This window comes from Lissotriton vulgaris, chromosome 5 (assembly GCF_964263255.1).
Source record: "Lissotriton vulgaris chromosome 5, aLisVul1.2, whole genome shotgun sequence".
Classification (NCBI taxonomy): domain Eukaryota; kingdom Metazoa; phylum Chordata; class Amphibia; order Caudata; family Salamandridae; genus Lissotriton; species Lissotriton vulgaris.
Window position 1 is genome coordinate 553355030 of NC_141693.1, and position 17232 is coordinate 553372261.

General features: G+C 45.5%; 1 protein-coding gene and 1 long non-coding RNA gene across 2 annotated transcripts in view; one reads left to right on the forward strand and one right to left on the reverse strand.

Moving 5' to 3' along the window:
* Positions 1–10529, reverse strand: part of LOC147711232 (uncharacterized) — a 48461-nt gene extending 37932 nt beyond the window's left edge. Inside the window, exons 1-2 of the long non-coding RNA XR_015295670.1 lie at positions 10400–10529; positions 9869–9944 (exon numbers count right to left, since the gene is read on the reverse strand). This is a non-coding gene — a long non-coding RNA (uncharacterized LOC147711232). The remainder of the gene's footprint in view (positions 1–9868; positions 9945–10399) is intronic.
* Positions 1–17232, forward strand: part of LOC147711230 (synaptotagmin-15-like) — a 780145-nt gene that overhangs the window by 400119 nt on the left and 362794 nt on the right. The window lies entirely within an intron of this gene.

The following is a 17232-nucleotide window of genomic DNA, read 5'->3' on the forward strand; positions in this document are numbered from 1 at the left end:
CTGGCGTGCTTGTCAGGAACTCCCTCCCCCTGGAAATAGACGACACTATACTCGACGATAGGGGACGATATGCTGTTATCATGGGCAGGTGGGAGGGGAAGATGGTTTCCATACTCTCTGTGTATGTCCCGCCAGGTTTGTAGTCCACGACGTTCTCTGATTTGGGAAAAGTGGTGTTGGGGCTCCCTGAAGGTATTTTGGTTGTGGGTGGTGATTTCAATTCTGTTGTCTGTGGTAGGGAGGACCGCAGCCCCCCCCAGGGATCTTGCGAGATCGCAATCTTGGCTGGGTAACTTCCTGGAAACACTGGGTCTGGTGGACTGTTGGAGGCTGCTGCACCCCGGACAGGCTCAATATACCTTTTATTCGGGCGCGCATGGGAGCCTCTCTAGGCTTGATTATATCCTTGTGCCGGCGGTGCAGGCGGTCTCGGTGAGAGAAATTAGACACTTAGCCAGGGGCATTTCGGACCACTCCCCTCTTTGGCTTTCTATTGATATACAGCTGGGAGCGGAGGGTCGAGTGGCTCCGATTAACCCCTGGCACCTCCGCAATCCTAAAACCAGGACTGGGGTGGTTAAGTCTATGGACTACTATTTCGCTAAAAATGTGGGGTCGGTGTCTTCCTCCATCTCACTATGGGAGGCTTTCAAGACGGTAATCCGTGGCCAAACCTTATCATTGATCGCTAGTGCAAAGAAAAGTAGGAATGAGGAGGTGGTACGACTGGAGAACGAAATCACTGACTTGGAGGAAGAACTGCAATCTGGGGTTACACAGGAGGGGCTGCACGCTTTGGCCCTTAAACAGTCTGATTATAGGGCTCTGGTGACTGATGCGGCCAAGGCAATGAGTCGTGAGCAACAGGGACGTTTGTATGATGTTGGAGACAAAGCGGGGAAATTGATTGCTTGGTTGGATAAAAGGGATAGACTGAATCGTGTTGTGCCTGTTGTTGAGAGAGAGGATGGGGTGCAGGTTGTGGATCCGGTTGAGATAGTGGAGGTCTTCGCACACCACTTCCAAAAGGTGTACGCGCCGGTTTCAGACGGACTGGAGGAGGACTCGCACTTGTTGCTTAGAGATATCGCATTGCCTAGCTTGTCTGATTCGACAAAGAGCTTATGGAAGCGGAATTTTCCAACGATGAAATAGCGCTCGCTATCCGCTCCATTCGCTCGGGGAAAGCAACGGGCCCGAATGGCATCCCCATCGAACTGTATAAGTTGTGTCCCGACAAAATGGTGACACACCTTCGTCAGATGTTTCTAGAATCGCGAGATGTCGGATCCCTTCCCCGAGATCAGAGACTAGCGTCCATTGTTGTCATTCATAAAGAAGGGAAACCCCGAGACCAATGCACATCGTATAGACCGATATCACTTTTGAATGCCGAACCCAAGATCTTGGCAAAACTTCTGGCAAACCAGCTGATAAAGCTGGTTTGCCAGAAGTTGGCAATCTGGCCAATCGGCGATCTGATACACCCAGATCAGTCCGGGTTTATTCCCCACCGAAACACCGCGCTCAACCTGCGCTGTCTTCATGGCGTCTTGGCAAGGGCAGAGTCACTGCGCGAGCCGGCCATCTTGGCCTCCTTGGATGCCTCGATGGCCTTTGACACAGTGGAATTGCCATATTTATGTGCGGCCCTTGTGAAATTTGGTTTCGGCCCCGGGTTCATCGGTTGGGTTAAACTCCTGTATGAGGAACCGTTGGCCCAGGTGGTGGTCAACGGCAGGGTCTCGGAATCCTTTGTTCTTGGGAGGGGTACGCGAGAGGGGTGCCCTCTATCTCCATTGCTCTTCGCGCTTGCTTTAGAACCCCTCGCTGCGTGGCTGCGATGGGAACTGTCGCTTAAAGGCATTAGGTGGTCCCCTGATTTTGAGGACCGCATATCGCTATACGCGGACGACATTCTGCTATATCTCACTTCTCCCCGGAAGTCACTGGGGGTACTGTTTGACGTACTGAGTTCGTTCGGAAAGAACTCTGGTCTGGTAATTAATTGGGCTTAGTCTTGTATTTATTCGCTCAACGGAGAGGTACCCCCCTTGCCGCCCGTCTGCCCGATTTCACACGTTGGTTTTAAATATTTGGGGATCTTTATATCTCTAGACCCCGCAGCACGATATGAGCGGAACTTGCTTCCCCCGCTTCTCCGGTTTAAATCCGACGTGACGGCTTGGTGCGGCCTGCCTCTGTCCCCAGTGGGAAGGGCTGCTCTTTTTAAGATGATGTCCCTTCCCCCATTCCCGTATGCCGTCCAAAATATGCTTGATCTTGTACCCGCCAGTTACTTTTGCGAGATTGAGAGCCTACAGAGGAAGCTGATATGGAGAGGGAGCTCTCGCATTGCCTTGGCGAAGCTGACTTTGCCCTGGTACGATGGGGGCATCGCATTGCCCGACATCAAACGTTACTATTGGGCATCCCAACTAAGTGCAATTAATCATGCAATGTACGGCCCCGTCCCAAATCCTGCATTTGAAATGGATAAATGGCAGCTGCCGGGAGGTAACTATAATAGGGCGCTGTACTCCAGATCGACGGGAAAGAAATTGACTGGGCCCACCTGGGTCGCGGTACGGGTGTGATGTAGTGCAATCACTGCCATGGGGTGGTTAGACAGATTGAATAGAGCGACCCCACTCTACGCGGCGGAGAGATTGAGCTACCTTTGGGCTACGAAAGGCTTCGAGAAGTGGGATCTTATCGGCATTAGCAAGGTCAGGGATCTCTGGGTTAAGAACAGGGTCAAGACTTTTGACGAACTCAAATCAGAATACGCGCTAAGTGATAGGGAGCACTATCGTTACATGCAGATCCGTCATGCGCTTGGGTCGGTTTTCCCGGTCGGGACCGTTATCCCGGAGTCTTCTCCTCTTGAAGATAGAGTGCTTGACGGACACGTCCCTGATAGCACTATTTCACTAATATACAAAAAACTTATTAACGATCGATCGGACTTGCTTTCACAGCTTCGGGGTGCTTGGACCGGCGATGGACTGGGGTTGGACAATGAAGATTGGCAGGCTGCGATATCTTCTCCTAAAGAGGTCGCGATTCCGGCCCGTCTCCGGCTGGTGCAATTAAAAATCCTACACCGTATCTATATCACGGGTCCACGACTGCTGCGTATGGGTTATTCAGTGGACGGGCTGTGCAAGCGCGGGTGTGGTATGATTGCTACCTTCCTTCCTATCATATGGGAGTGTCCGGATGTTGTGGCGTTTTGGAATCATGTGCATGCTGTTATGGACGAGGTTACAGGTGTTCCGTTGTTGCCAGAGGCCAGACGCTGTTTACTGAATGTATGGGAGCCAAACGACTATAATGTGGCGCAGACGCAATGGGCTACCCTTGGTAATATGGTAGCTAAAAGGGACATAGCCCAACTATGGAGATCCCAAAGAGCACCTCTGGTTTCAGCCTGGAAAGAAAACATGGATTGGTGCATGTTCAGGGAAAAAACTGTGTATGCCGCTCGGGGTAGACCCAAGAAATGGGGGAGGATATGGAACCAATGGAACTTATACCGTGGGGAGATTTGCCCTCCTCCTCTTGTAGACGTACTTGAAATACCTCTGTCCCCGTGACCGCACATTCCTCGTATGGTACATACTACTGCCTATGATGTGTTCGCCCGCTCCCTGCCCCCCCTCCTGAGATTTTATCTCCTTACATCGCATACATCCTTTCTGATGTGACACTCTCCCCCCCCGAGACTCTCACTGTATAGTTTTGTTGCCTCGCTAGTTTTTCTGTTTGTGTTCATTGTTTATTTATAAACTGTAAAATGTGAAACCTTTAATCTATCCTGCTTACCACCACAGGACCTCTCAGGATGATGATTGTAATCGCTGCCGGGCCCTCAGGTTGTCGGCTGAAGAGCTGTGTAATGATGCAATTTTGGGCTTTTATTACTAACGGCCGGCCCCTGAGGTTGTAGGTCTGTAACTGTATTGCTTTGATTGAAATAAAGGTTTTCAAAAAAAAAAGTAAGATTTACAGGCAACCTGATCATGTCAGGGACTGTATCAGGACAGAGGTCCAAAAGATGTTGGAATTGGGAGTCAATGAACCCTCAGAGAGCCCTTGGGCCAGTCCAGTAGTCCTGGTGCCTAATCCTCACACCCAAGATGGTAAGAGAGAGATGAGGTTTTGTGTGGATTACAGAGGTCTCAATTCTGGCACTAGGACAGATGCCCATCCAATACCCAGGGCGGATGAGCTCATAGACAGATTGGCATCTGCCAAGTTTCTGAGCACATTTGACCTGGCATCTGGCTACTGGCAGATCAGACTAGCTGATGATGCTAAGCCATTTTCAACCCCTGGTGGACATTATCAGTGTGTGGTAAAGCCCTTTGGTCTGTAAAATGCCCCTGCCACATTTCAAAGGTTGCTGAACCAAGTCCTCTCAGGCCTGGATGACTATTGTGTAGCTTATCTAGATGGTATTGCTGCCTTTAGCTCCACCTGGGAAGATCACCTGATCCACCTGAACAATGTTTTGGAGGCCCTGCAAAAGGCAGGCCTAATAATCAAGGCTACCAAGGGCCAGATAGGGCAGAGTCAGGTTGTATACTTGGGCCTCCTTGTAGGTGGAGGGCAGGTTCAACCATTGCAGAGCAAGATCCAGACCATAATGAACTGGACTGCTCCTACCACCCAGATTCAGGTCAGAGATTTCTTGGGCCTGACTTGGTATTACAGGATATTTGTCAAGGGGTATGGTTCCATAGTGACACCCTTTAATGACTTAACTTCCAAGAAAATGCCTAAGAAAGTTCAGTGGACAGTCAGCTGTCAAAAGGCATTTGAAGACCTGAAGCAGGCCATGTGCACTGCACCAATTCTGCAAAGTCCAGACTACTCCAAAGAATTCATTGTTCAAACAGATGCTTCTGAGTTGGGGGGTAGTGGCTGTGCTATCACAATTGAATAAAGATGGTCAAGACCAGCCAGTAGGTTTTATAAGCAGAAGGCTGACCTCTAGAGAGAAACGTTGGTCAGCTATTGAGAAGGAGGCCTTTGCTGTGGTTTCGGCACTGAAGAAGCTGATGCCATACTTGTTTGGTACTCACTTCAAAGTTCAGGCACACCATAAGCCCCTCTTGTGGCTAAAACAGATGAAGGGTGAAAACCCAAAATTGCTCAGGTGGTCCATTTCCCTAGAGGGTATGGACTTTACAGTGGAACATAGACCTGGGAGTAACCATGCCAATGCATATGGGGTCTCCAGATATTTCAACGTAGAACATGAAGACTCAACTGGTCGAGGTTAGTTTAATGTCCCTGCGGTTTTGGGGGGGGGGGGGGGGGGGGGGGATGTGTAGGCGAATAGGGTCTGCTTCCTATGGTTACTCCCACTTTTTGCTATGATTCTATGGTTTTTCAACTTTAGTGTGGCTGTGGGCCTCCAATCAGACCAACAGCCCAGCTTTTCTCTCTCTAAATTGATACCATGGCCCTTATTTATGAGGCCTTGCGTCATTTTTGCGCCGCCGGTGCGTCACTTTTTGTGACGCACCAGCAGCGTAAAATATGCGCCTTGTTGCGCATTATTTAAAAAGTGACGCATCTAGGTAGATGCGTCACTTTTTAAACCCCTGCGCCACATTATACCTGCGTCAGGTATAATGTATGCAGAGGGGGCGTTCCCCCGCAAAAAGCCTCGTAATAGTGACGCTGTGAAATATATGAGATTTCACTGCGTCACTTTGAGGATGGTGTTGTGTCAAAATCTTGCGCCTGCCTCACAGCAGGCGTAAGACTGACGCAAGCCCTTTCACATGGGGCTTTCCCCATGTGAAAGGACGCATTGCTGGAGTTGCGCCACTTTTGTGACACACTCCAGCAATGCGTCACTTTTACGCTTACAGATACGTCAGAAATACTGACGTATCTGTAAGTCCTTGCGACATGATGCGTCATACATTAAATATGACGCATCATTGGTGTCGCAAGGAGTGCGCAGTGAAAAGTGACGCATCGCTGTTTTCACGCAGCGATGCGTCACTTTTCATAAATGAGGCCCCATGTACTTTAGGTACATAGCAGATTGGTTACTGGGTCACCTTTGTGAGACCCTGTATATTGTACCATAGGTACCCAGGGCATAGGTGCACCTCAGGCCTACCAGGGGCTGCAAAATGTATTGTGCCACCCCTGGTTTGCCTTGCAAACTGACACCACAGGTCTGTTCACACAGCCTGGGTAAGGTGGTGTAATCACCCTTTACTTAGATATAATATACCTATATCTATATATACATATAGGCACATATACACCTATAAGTCACTCCTATGGCAGGCCTTACCAATCCTGGAGGCAGAGTGCTTGTGTTTATGTTAGAGGGTGCCCTAGCATGAGCTGAGCCCCTCTGCAGCTTTCAGAACCATCTCCTTATATCTGTTCTATTATATAGCCTTACCATATACTCTTAAGTGCATTATAATCCTCGCGGTTAATGCTAACTTTGGTTTGGCTTTATCAAAACATGTTGTGTAAGGTGTCAAACACTTTGGAATACTACCACCCCCGCCAGTTCTGGCGGCAGGGGTAGCACCCCACCCATGAGTCTTGTAGATACTGGTTAACCCGGTTAAAGTTAAACAGAGACTCAGCATCACAAAATGGATGCTGCTGCCACAGTCACGAGTCTGACCTCCTGTTGCTGGATGAAACTCTGGCAGGGTAAGCCTGGACAATAGGTTTCCTGTCCAGGGAGGTGCCAGCCCCTCCCCAGACAGGCGTTTGTGTATTGGGGCAGGGAGGGCTGCATTCAGTGAATGCTTTTCAGACACTGCCTGGGCACACAAGGTGCTCCATGCATTTCACAGTTCAAACTGGTTGCTGGGGCACTCTGCCCCAGCTCTGGAATGAAACTGGACAAAGGGAAAAGGATGTAACCACCCCCTTCCCAGGTCCACCCATAGGAGGGACCTTAAGGGTAGTCCAGCCCCTAAACTCAGTATAAGTATAGGAGCTGTGTCCCTAGGACTTTAGATTACCCTGGACGAATCTTTGAAAGACATATCTTCGACCTTCGATATTCCATTTCGACTGGAAGATGGAAGACATCTCCCTTGTGGTCAAGGAGTGACCACCCTGTTCAAACAGGCACCAACAGCAACTTTGCCGGTATGCATTGTCGAGGCTCCCGCCGGATCCCGGAGACTCTGTGACACAGAATACAGACTTCCAGACATCTCTGATGCTGCTCGACGTTCCCAGCAAAGCTGAGACCTGTGGCAGACATGAAAGACGTGGGACATCCTGCATTTTGCTAACTGAATAGACTCCTGAGGTATCTCGCAGTTGTGCATTGCAGTACGAGAAGCCCAAGCCCCAAGCACCATTTGCACCAAAGCTCAGGCCTCCATACTCCACGAGTGTTCTGTGGGCCCCACTCTTGCATTTGAGCTTGATGCATCTTCCCGGTTCCTTGTCCATTGGCTAGTGAGCCCCTGGAAGACTCCATTTTGAATGTAACTTGCTTTCCTTGTTGCCCCAGGCTTGCTCCAGCTTCCCTACAAAGGAGAAGCGCCACCGATCTTGCTGGTCTGCACCGAATCAATCTTGATATCCTGCATGGATTGCGTTTGACAAGGCTTGTTGGGTCCAATCCGGATACCGACACTGTAGACAACTAGATCCTTTGAGGGACAGCTCTAATCCAGCTCCTGGTTGTCATTGACAACTCTTGGACCTTGTGGCTGTAGAGACAAACTTCACCTTTTTACCTGAAATCACCCGACATCGCCTGGTTCCTTCCAGATATCATCCTGGTCACTGGCAAGTGACCCAGCATCTGTCTCTTCTGCTTTCAGGTTCATCAGATCTTAAATCCCCCCTTGGATCCACCGGGACACTTTTCCTCTGGTTGCCTGCAGCACTTCTTTGCTGCTCTCCACTGAAAACGACGATGAAACCCGACCCGAAAAGACACCTATGCACCCGGCTTCCCTGGGTGAGGTAACACAAGTACTCCAGTGCTCCCGTGGGTCTTGACTCTCGAAGTGTCCTAGTTTAAAAGGGTTCCATCGTAGTCCATCCGGAAGTGTCCTTAAATTGTATATTTGTAACTTCTACGTTTCCCTTAGAAAGTCATTGGTAACCCGTGCCTGTGGTTAGACACTGCACGCGTCTTCCGTGGGCCTCCTACTTCCTAACCTTTGGTTGTTTAGAGTAGCCCCAGTGAATTCACAGGCCCCAGGCCTGCTTTCTAATTATATCTTGGTTCTTATACCAGTATTTTAGTAAATGGTTTGTGAGGCCCCTAGGGCATAACGTATACTGTGCAACTTATTGCACATTAACTCAGTGACTTGTATTGTATTTTTACCTCTGACCTCATAAAGAGTGCAGAGGGGTTGTGTTTAGAATAAATACATATATATTTGATTTATACCTTGTGCGGTGTCCTTTCATTTGGTACTCAAGGGATTATAATTGGTAAAACAACCTGCTTAATACCCTCTCTGAAGTCTTAGCCTGATGACTGCTTGTCCATGCTACCACTAGGATAGCTTTCTATAAGGTTGACTTTACAACCACCATCAATAAGGGTTGATTAGACTGGTGCAAGGTGCCCACTAGAACTAGTGGACATCATATGCCAGGCTAACTTCTCACAGGCGTAACCACAGAATCCCAGAGTGTATCTAGGATGGGGGAACTAGAGGCACGGGGTACCGGGAGCTAGCAGCCTCCAACAGAAATGTTTAAACACAACAGAGCTGCTCGCAGCGGGAAAGAAGGGCTCAATGCAAATGTTTCTTAGTTTGTGAGTGCAGGCATCTCACAAAAAGTGTAGGACTGGTCTCACACATCACCTTGTGTCATGCTTATCATTGAAGCAAGGAAAGGTTTTGATGTCAGTAAAAAACGGGCGCACAGCTAGAGATCAAAAGCGCATGAGTATGCAAACTAGCAACTATAAATTGGTGGTGCAACTGGGTGAATGGAAAACCTAAAAAGCCACTCTGTAGTCCAACCAGCAAGCCGGTGAGACCCAAACTAATTAAAATAAATCCCCTATGCACACACACTAGAGAGTACAAATGATAGTCATATCATTGGATAAGTACAAAGTCACAAAAGGTAAGATGACAGAGAGACGAAAGAGTCTTGTGTGGACTGAAATCTTCAGTTCTTTATTTCCATGACAGAGAAACAGCAGCCAGCCGACACGTGTTTCATCGCTCTCGCGAATCTTCAGGGCTGGGAATAACAGAAAAATCACTTACAGAAAAATCACTACCAATATGGAGTGTCTACATTAAATGCACTAAAACCGTGCAACCAGTAGTAAAATTGCTAAATTATTGACAAGTTCATTCATATGGTGATACTCATATTTAGGCGGTGAATAACCGTGATTAGCTGGTGTACCACAGGTCGCCATGATTGCTCCGAAATCACATGCCAAAAGATAACAGCCATGTGGTGTTAATTTAAAAAAAAAAGGGGGGATAGAGAGTGAGAGTGAGTTTACGTGCTCATATGGTAGATGGCATATAGCAAGAGTGACAAAGGTGAATAGAAAGAGCCAAATTAAGGCTTGCCCTAGGCATGGTGTATGAATAGGAGAATTCATGTGATGAAAAAGAGAGTGGTACAAGCCCAGTGAGTGCCACTTCAAACCTGTGATATTATCTGACACATACCTCGGACGCTACTGTATACGCAAAAGAGGTCTAAGGGTACAAAATCATAAAGTTTGGGAAAAGGAAGAAAGACAAAGAGAGCGGAGAAAAGGGGAAGAAAATCGAGAGTAACGTTGATATGATAATTGTCTGATTGCAGATCACAACTCCATATAATTATATTTTTGGTATATGGATTACGCAATGCTCACCGCTCTGCCGGTGATACTTCCGACCCGGTGGGGCCCTTGACCAATATGAGTGATATCAAAATTGTGAGGAAGGTCACTGAAATTCAATTGAAAGAAAAGGAGGAAGTAAATTGAAGAGCGCTGTAACCTCTTTCAGGACAATATGTAAATACACTATAAGTAAGACATTTTAAATCACTTTGTTACAGCAACTATTTCAAAGGGAGAAAATTTATTCAGAGGAACAAAGAAAATTGATGCTCCAATTGTTTATATGGATTAGACACAGTCACTGTTGCAGACTGTCCAATCTACTGAAGACGTCATGGTTAAGGTTAAAAACGGCAAATAAATGGTATCAGTTGTCAATTTCATCATCAGACGAAATACTCAAATGTCGTGACAGGTAAATGACTAAGGGACAAGAATGCGCCGGTCATTTCTCGAGTCTAATAGTTATCATCGAGAAAGACTAAAAACAGTACAATCTTACTTAATGGAAACCTTAATAAATCACTGTGCATTTAAACATATAATAAACAAGAATCTTACCCTCCGACTGAGTTGCATCGGACAGGACTGGTGAGAATTGTTATGTAGTGACGATCGGGATGCCAATTACGGAAACGTGAACCCACTATCTGTAATGTAATGTACTGGTGTTATAAAGGGTATTATGGCCGTCAGTTCCATGACTTACATAACGATCATATTATGAGTATATACTAGATCTAGAAACTCACCAAATATCGTGAGTATTATCCGACCGATTTCTTCCTTTAGATAGGAGAGTCCCCAAATAATCTATAGAAGACGCGTTAGAAACTAGAAGAAATGAAGAGGAGAGCGTTTCATATTAAGACGCATCCACTCAAATTCATTGTAAACAGCCTTACATTAAGTTTGTAGTTAAGAATCACTACCGGGGGGCCGTAAGGTTAGCTGTTCATCATCTAGAATAAAAACTTACGGATAGACGTGAAGTGCGCGACCGCATTCAAAGATCACGGGTCACAGTGTTCCTAGTATCGGACACGTGACCCGGAAGTAACGTGAGTTAAATAGTGGATACAGGTTGCTTAGCATCTCGATCTCGTACCACTAGACTGCTGACTCGAATAATGTCGGCCGCATGTTTGTGCAAAAAAGAAGAAACGCTATACGTCGTGACGTCTTTCTTTGTGAGATGTAAAATCTAGACGTGGTGTTCACATTACGGGCACGTAAAAGATGGATATCGTAAGGATTAACTAAATACTGAAAGAATATAATAACGTCTCTGAGAGACAGCCTACCAGCTACAAAATAAAATATTGCTGCTGTTAGATGTTGAACACAGTCTCTGATGGCTAGGGTGTCGCCTCCGAATCCCAATCTGAAATTCTCACGTTAATGCCTATGAAAATCCGACCACAGTGAAATATGTCCGAAATTTCGCACTGTTCACAACAGAAAAACTCGTACTGAAAGTAGAGTGGTCATGCTCTCACTTCGTGTGTAGAAGTGGTCATGCACGTGCAAACAGATATATTGTGCTTATGTTTTTAGTGACAGTGACCATAAGACATTATATACTCTGTATCCTTATATGAAAAACTACCCAAAATTTCATAGTGCCAATTTGACCTTACAATACATCACTGTATAGTTTTTATGCGTGGTGCCTAGTTAATTAGTATAATTATTCGTTCAATTCAAAATTAAGATGTACATTAATGGATAACCAACCATCATGATTACATGATACACTTTTTCACAATGTTGCTTACTCAGGTCCATAACAGATATCTCATATGTAATTGATTTACAAACACAACATAGGTGGATTGTCGACAATAGAGTATGTATCACTGAATGACAGACATAACAATATAGAACCTGTTATTTTATAACAAAAATTCTGGGTAATAGATGGAAGCACCAGAAATGTTCTAATGCCTGTTAACTTGGAGACATTCTAATATAGAACAACATCAGACTGTAGTCAATGAACATTGTCATTCATATGTATTACATGTATTGATTGTGAGAGGTTCTGAATCATTTCTATAGGGTCAACCACGTGGCAAAAACCCATTGCCACTGAGACCCATGTGGAGTGTCAAGAAGAGGATACTATATTCAACATAGTTAGTCTCCCTGAAAAAACTGTAGTTCTAAATCATAATTAAAACCCTGGCCCACAGCATGCAAACACATAATCCACATTGCCTCTGCCCTTCTTAATTTCAGTTCTCTGATGCCACCTCTGACTTCCATCGCAATCAGGTCTATGCCCAAAAAGTTTGTACCTTGCGGTCTGATTCGTCATTTTGGCAACTTGCGACATGTAGTGCTACAGGAAATCTTGGGTCTTGCTTATTAATGGCCCGCATGTGTTCGCTCATTCTGTCCTTCAAAGGTCGAATAGTGCTGCCTACATATTGTTTCCCGCAGTTGCATTCTATAATGTAGACAACAAATCTCGTAGTACGGTTGATGTTTGACTTAATCTTGTATTGATCACCTTTAGGACTAGTGAAGGTCTTGGTGCCATGTTTTGCCCATCTGCACATTGCGCACAGTCCGCATCTGTAAAAGCCATTACTATGTTGGGTCAGCCATGTTGTTGAAGTAGTGCTGTGAGGTACTGTGGGACTTAATCTGTTTCTAAGTGTGTTCCCCTTTCTGAATGTGATTTGGGGTCTCTCAGTAATGTTTTCTAGGATCGTTTTTTCAGTTCTTAGAATCCCCCAGTGTTTAGTAGGCTTTTTGCGCAGAGCCTGGTGTAAAGAATTATAATCTGTAACCAACCTGACAGTGTTATCAATGGGTTTCTTGGGTGTACCACTAATTAGTGTATTGGGTCTTTTGACTTTAACAATTCGTCTGATGATGAAATTGACAACTGATACCATTTATTTGCCGTTTTTAACCTTAACCATGACGTCTTCAGTAGATTGGACAGTCTGCAACAGTGACTGTGTCTAATCCTTATAGACAATTGGAGCATAGATTTTCTTTGTTCCTCTGAATACATTTTCTCCCTTTGAAATAGTTTCTGCAACGAGATGATTTAAAATGTCTTACCTATAGTGTATTTACATATTGTCCTGAAAGAGGTTACAGTGCTCTTCAATTTACTTCCTCCTTTTCTTTCAATTGAATTTCAGTGACCTTCCTCACAATTTTGCTATCACTCATATTGTTCAAGGCCCCACCGGGTCGGAAGTATCACCGGCAGAGAGGTGAGCATTGCGTAATCCATATACCAAAAATATAATTATATGGAGTTGTGATCTGTAATCAGATAATTATCTTATCAACTTTACTCTCGCTTTTCTTCCCCTTTTCTCCGCTCCGTTTGTCTTTCTTCCTTTTTCCAAACTTTATGATTTTGTACCCTTAGACCTCTTTTGCGTATACAGTAGCGTCCGAGGTATGTGTCAGATAATATCACAGGTCTGAAGTGGCACTCACTGGGCTTGTACCACTCTCTTTTTCATCACGTGAATTCTCCTATTCATACACCATGCCTAGGGCAAGCCTTAATTTGGCTCTTTCTATTCACCTTTGTCACTCTTGCTATATGCCATCTACCCTATGAGCACGTAAACTCACTCTCACTCTCTATCCCCCCTTTTTTTTTAAATTGACACCACATGGCTGTTATCTTTTGGCATGTGATTTCGGAGCAATCATGGCGACCTGTGGTACACCAGCTAATCACGGTTATTCACCGCCGAAATATGAGTATCACCATATGAATGAACTTGTCAATAATTTAGAAATTTTACTACCGGTTGCACGGTTATAGTGCATGTAATGTAGACACTCCATATTAGTAGTGATTTTTCTGTTATTCCCAGCTCTGAAGATTCGCGCGAGCGATGAAACACGTGTCGGCTGGCTCGCCCTCCAGAAACTTGGTTTGGTGGAGGGCGGGCATACACCTGACGACAGGGATGCACTTCTAAACTAAGTGGGGGCCCATATAAAGAAAAAGTGTGTTAAAAATTCATTACAGGTGTCACATTAACTTTAATACTGCTGGCATCTGTATGGTATTTTAAAAAATGTGGGCCGTGTGTTGGGGAAATAAGTGTCCCCTCACCGATATCATAGGGTCGACATGTTTCTGCCTGGTGGCCCAGTAGGGTCCGCGGCATTCATCAGGACCTGGGTGAAAAAGTGAAAGGGGGGCTCCACTCTTACCACACTAGGATAGGAGGGCATCCACTGAGTGGGGTGAAGAGGAACACACTCCACTGCGTGATGGCCTTGAAATCTAAAGGCTGAAACGAGATATAAACATTGTGTAGCGAAACAGTTGCACAAAGCAAACAAACACCATATTGCCTAATGCAGAAACATTCTATGCGATAGGCTTTAAGTGCAAAAAATGTATTGGCATCTGCGCACTAGGAAATACATTAATCATGCTTACCCTACAAAATGGAACTCAAGGCCCCATAGGAGGGTGAAGACCACAGACCATTTTGGTACAGAGCTAGACTGCAAGTAAAATGAGGAGAAAAACAAAACAGAAATGCCATGTTTTTTGGAAAGACGTTTCAGGGTAGACAGAGAACATATGGTTCTTTCTGTATCTGAATACAACAAGTACCTGAACTATATCACACTCTCTCCCACATTCACACTCATACTGTGACTTGAGATGTTCTCCACTGCTCCACTTATTATTATTATTATTATATTCTTATATAGCGCCAGATTCGACCCCCGAAGGGTTATCTCCGCGCTTGCCTTGGGAACCCGTCCTGGCTTTTCCCTGTGAGATAGCCCCTACAGGGCATCCCCAAGGTGAAAGCCAGGGATCCCGCCGCGGGGGGGGGCCGTTGTGGAGATTAAGCAAGCTTAATGCCCAGAGTTGCAGAGTGTGAACCCATGATTAGGTCAGGCACCGAAGCGAGAATTATCGAGTCCATGGACATTTGAGCTCAAGACCCTGCCGCGTCGGGAATTGAACCCTGGTCCCGGGTCTGACCTCTGCTTCAGGGTCTGCCTGCTCTAACAAGTGAGCCACTCTTCCTCCTCTGCTCGATACAGCCTGCTTTCTTAACAAGTGGCCCTATATATAGTGGCTCAGCGTGAGTTAATTGGCCCCATGTGATAGAATTAAATCCCGATGTGGGCGGTTGTCTGTCCCAATCGGAACTATGTTAAAAGCAGCCACAGAGGTTGCCTGGCCCGCCCGCTTCCTTCAAAAAGGTCTAAATTTGCCTGATTCGCCTAATATGGGTCCGGTGGCGGGCTTCCGATAAAGATCACCTGTGTATTTAGCAGAGCAGGAGCCGCGGTAATCAATGCCCGATCCCCATCTATGTATAGAATGGGTAGTGTTTCCGGAACCGCGCATGTGCGGTGTGTCATAGAGCGGTGCATGCGCCCTACTGTCAGTCCAGATTGCCGGCACTTAACAGAATGCACATGCGCGTATTTGTGTGGAATCTATCGCAAATACCGTTGGAACAGATGTAGTGAAATATTCAACGTTTCTGGGCACATATTGATAATAGAGGCAGGACTGGGAGGTTTTAAAGAGGGAACACAGGTATCTGCAAGTGTACATCATTTGCGTAACATATTAATAATTTGTGCTCCCTGGTACCGGGATGTCCATAGGTTTTATAAAAGCATATGCATGAGTATCACTATATCTATTTTTTTACATACATATTGTACTGAATACTCAGAGGGGGCACGCACCGGAAAATAGTGACAGTCGCTAATGAGCACATTACCAAGGATGATACATGTGTATGAAGTACAGGTCTATGTGTAGATGGAAAATCCAAATAAAGTAAATGAGGTGGGAAAACAAATTATGCAAGTTATATGTAATCCTTGGTGTAGACACATGTAATTCAGTTTCCCGAGGCTAGCTGTAGCCACGGTATGTCATCATTGAGACCATCAATCCATGTGCGTAAGCGGTAGACCCACCTCTGTCTTTAATGTGTAATGGTTTTGTTAGATCATTCTTCTGTTTCTTCATTACTTCAAGAACAACCCATTTAAGGTCAGTGTCTTTATGATTGCGTTCAAGGAAGTGTTTTGTGAGTTTGGTGTTGTTTTGTTTTACATCTTATGGTACTATGGTGTTTGTTGATTCGGGTTTTTATTCTCCGTGTGTCATACCCACATATTTCAGGTTGTAGGGACACGTCAAAAGGTACACCACATTTTCTGTGTTACAATTGGAGAAGGTGTTCAGCTTCCATGCGCGTGTAGTGCCAATATCCACCTCTTTTGTTGATAAAGTATAGAGGCACGCCACACAGTTACCACAGGCATAATGTCCTTTCGGTTTCGGGGTAGTCCAACAGACAGAAAGCCCTTCGAAACAATCTACCAGTGGGCCAATTCCTTCGGGTCGGAAGGAACTGTACAGAGAAGAAAACCTTTCTGGAATAAGCAGACGCATTGGTAACAAAACTCCTTGAACGGCATTACCCAAGGAAAATGATCAGACAAGCAATGATAAGAGCAAAAAATAACTATCGAGAAGCCATGCTCCAACACTGTCCCAAAAATTGTGAGAAAGAATTGGCACATTCTCCAGAGTGCTGGGAAACTGTGGGAACCCCCACTCTTTGCGTTCAAACGCAGCACAAACTTACGAGATGAATTGGTACATGCGAAGGATCCAAAAGTGGTGACAGATGACCAGATCACCCTTTGGAATACCACGAAACCGAAAGGACATTATGCCTGTGGTAACTGCGTGGCGTGCCCCTTTACTTTAACAACAAAAGAGGTGGATATTGGCACTACACGCCCACGGAAGCTGAGCACCTTCTCCAATTGTAACACAAAAAATGTGGTGTACCTTTTGATGTGTCCCTGCAACCTGAAATATGTGGGTATGACCACACGGAGAATAAAAGCCCGAATCAATGAACACTGTAGTACCATAAGGTGTAAAAAAACACCAAACTCACAAAACACTTCCTTGGACGCAATCATAAAGACACTGACCTTAAATGGGTGGCTCATGAAGTAATGAAGAAACAGAAGAATGATCTAACAAAACCATCACACATTAGAGAATAGGGGTGGGCCTACCGCCTAGGCACGTGGATTGATGGTCTCAATGCGACATATCGTGGCTACAACTAGCCTCGTGAAACTGAATTACATGTGTCTACACCAAGGATTACATATAACATGCATAATTTGTTTTTCCACGTCATTTACTTTATTTGGTTTTTCCATCTACACATAGACCTGTACTTCATACTCATGTACCATCCTTGGTAATGTGCTCATTAGCGGCCGTCACCATTTTCCGGTGCGTGCCCCCTCTGAGTATTCAGTACAATATGTATACAAAAAAAAATATATAGTGATACTCACGCACATGTTTTTATAAAACCCTATGG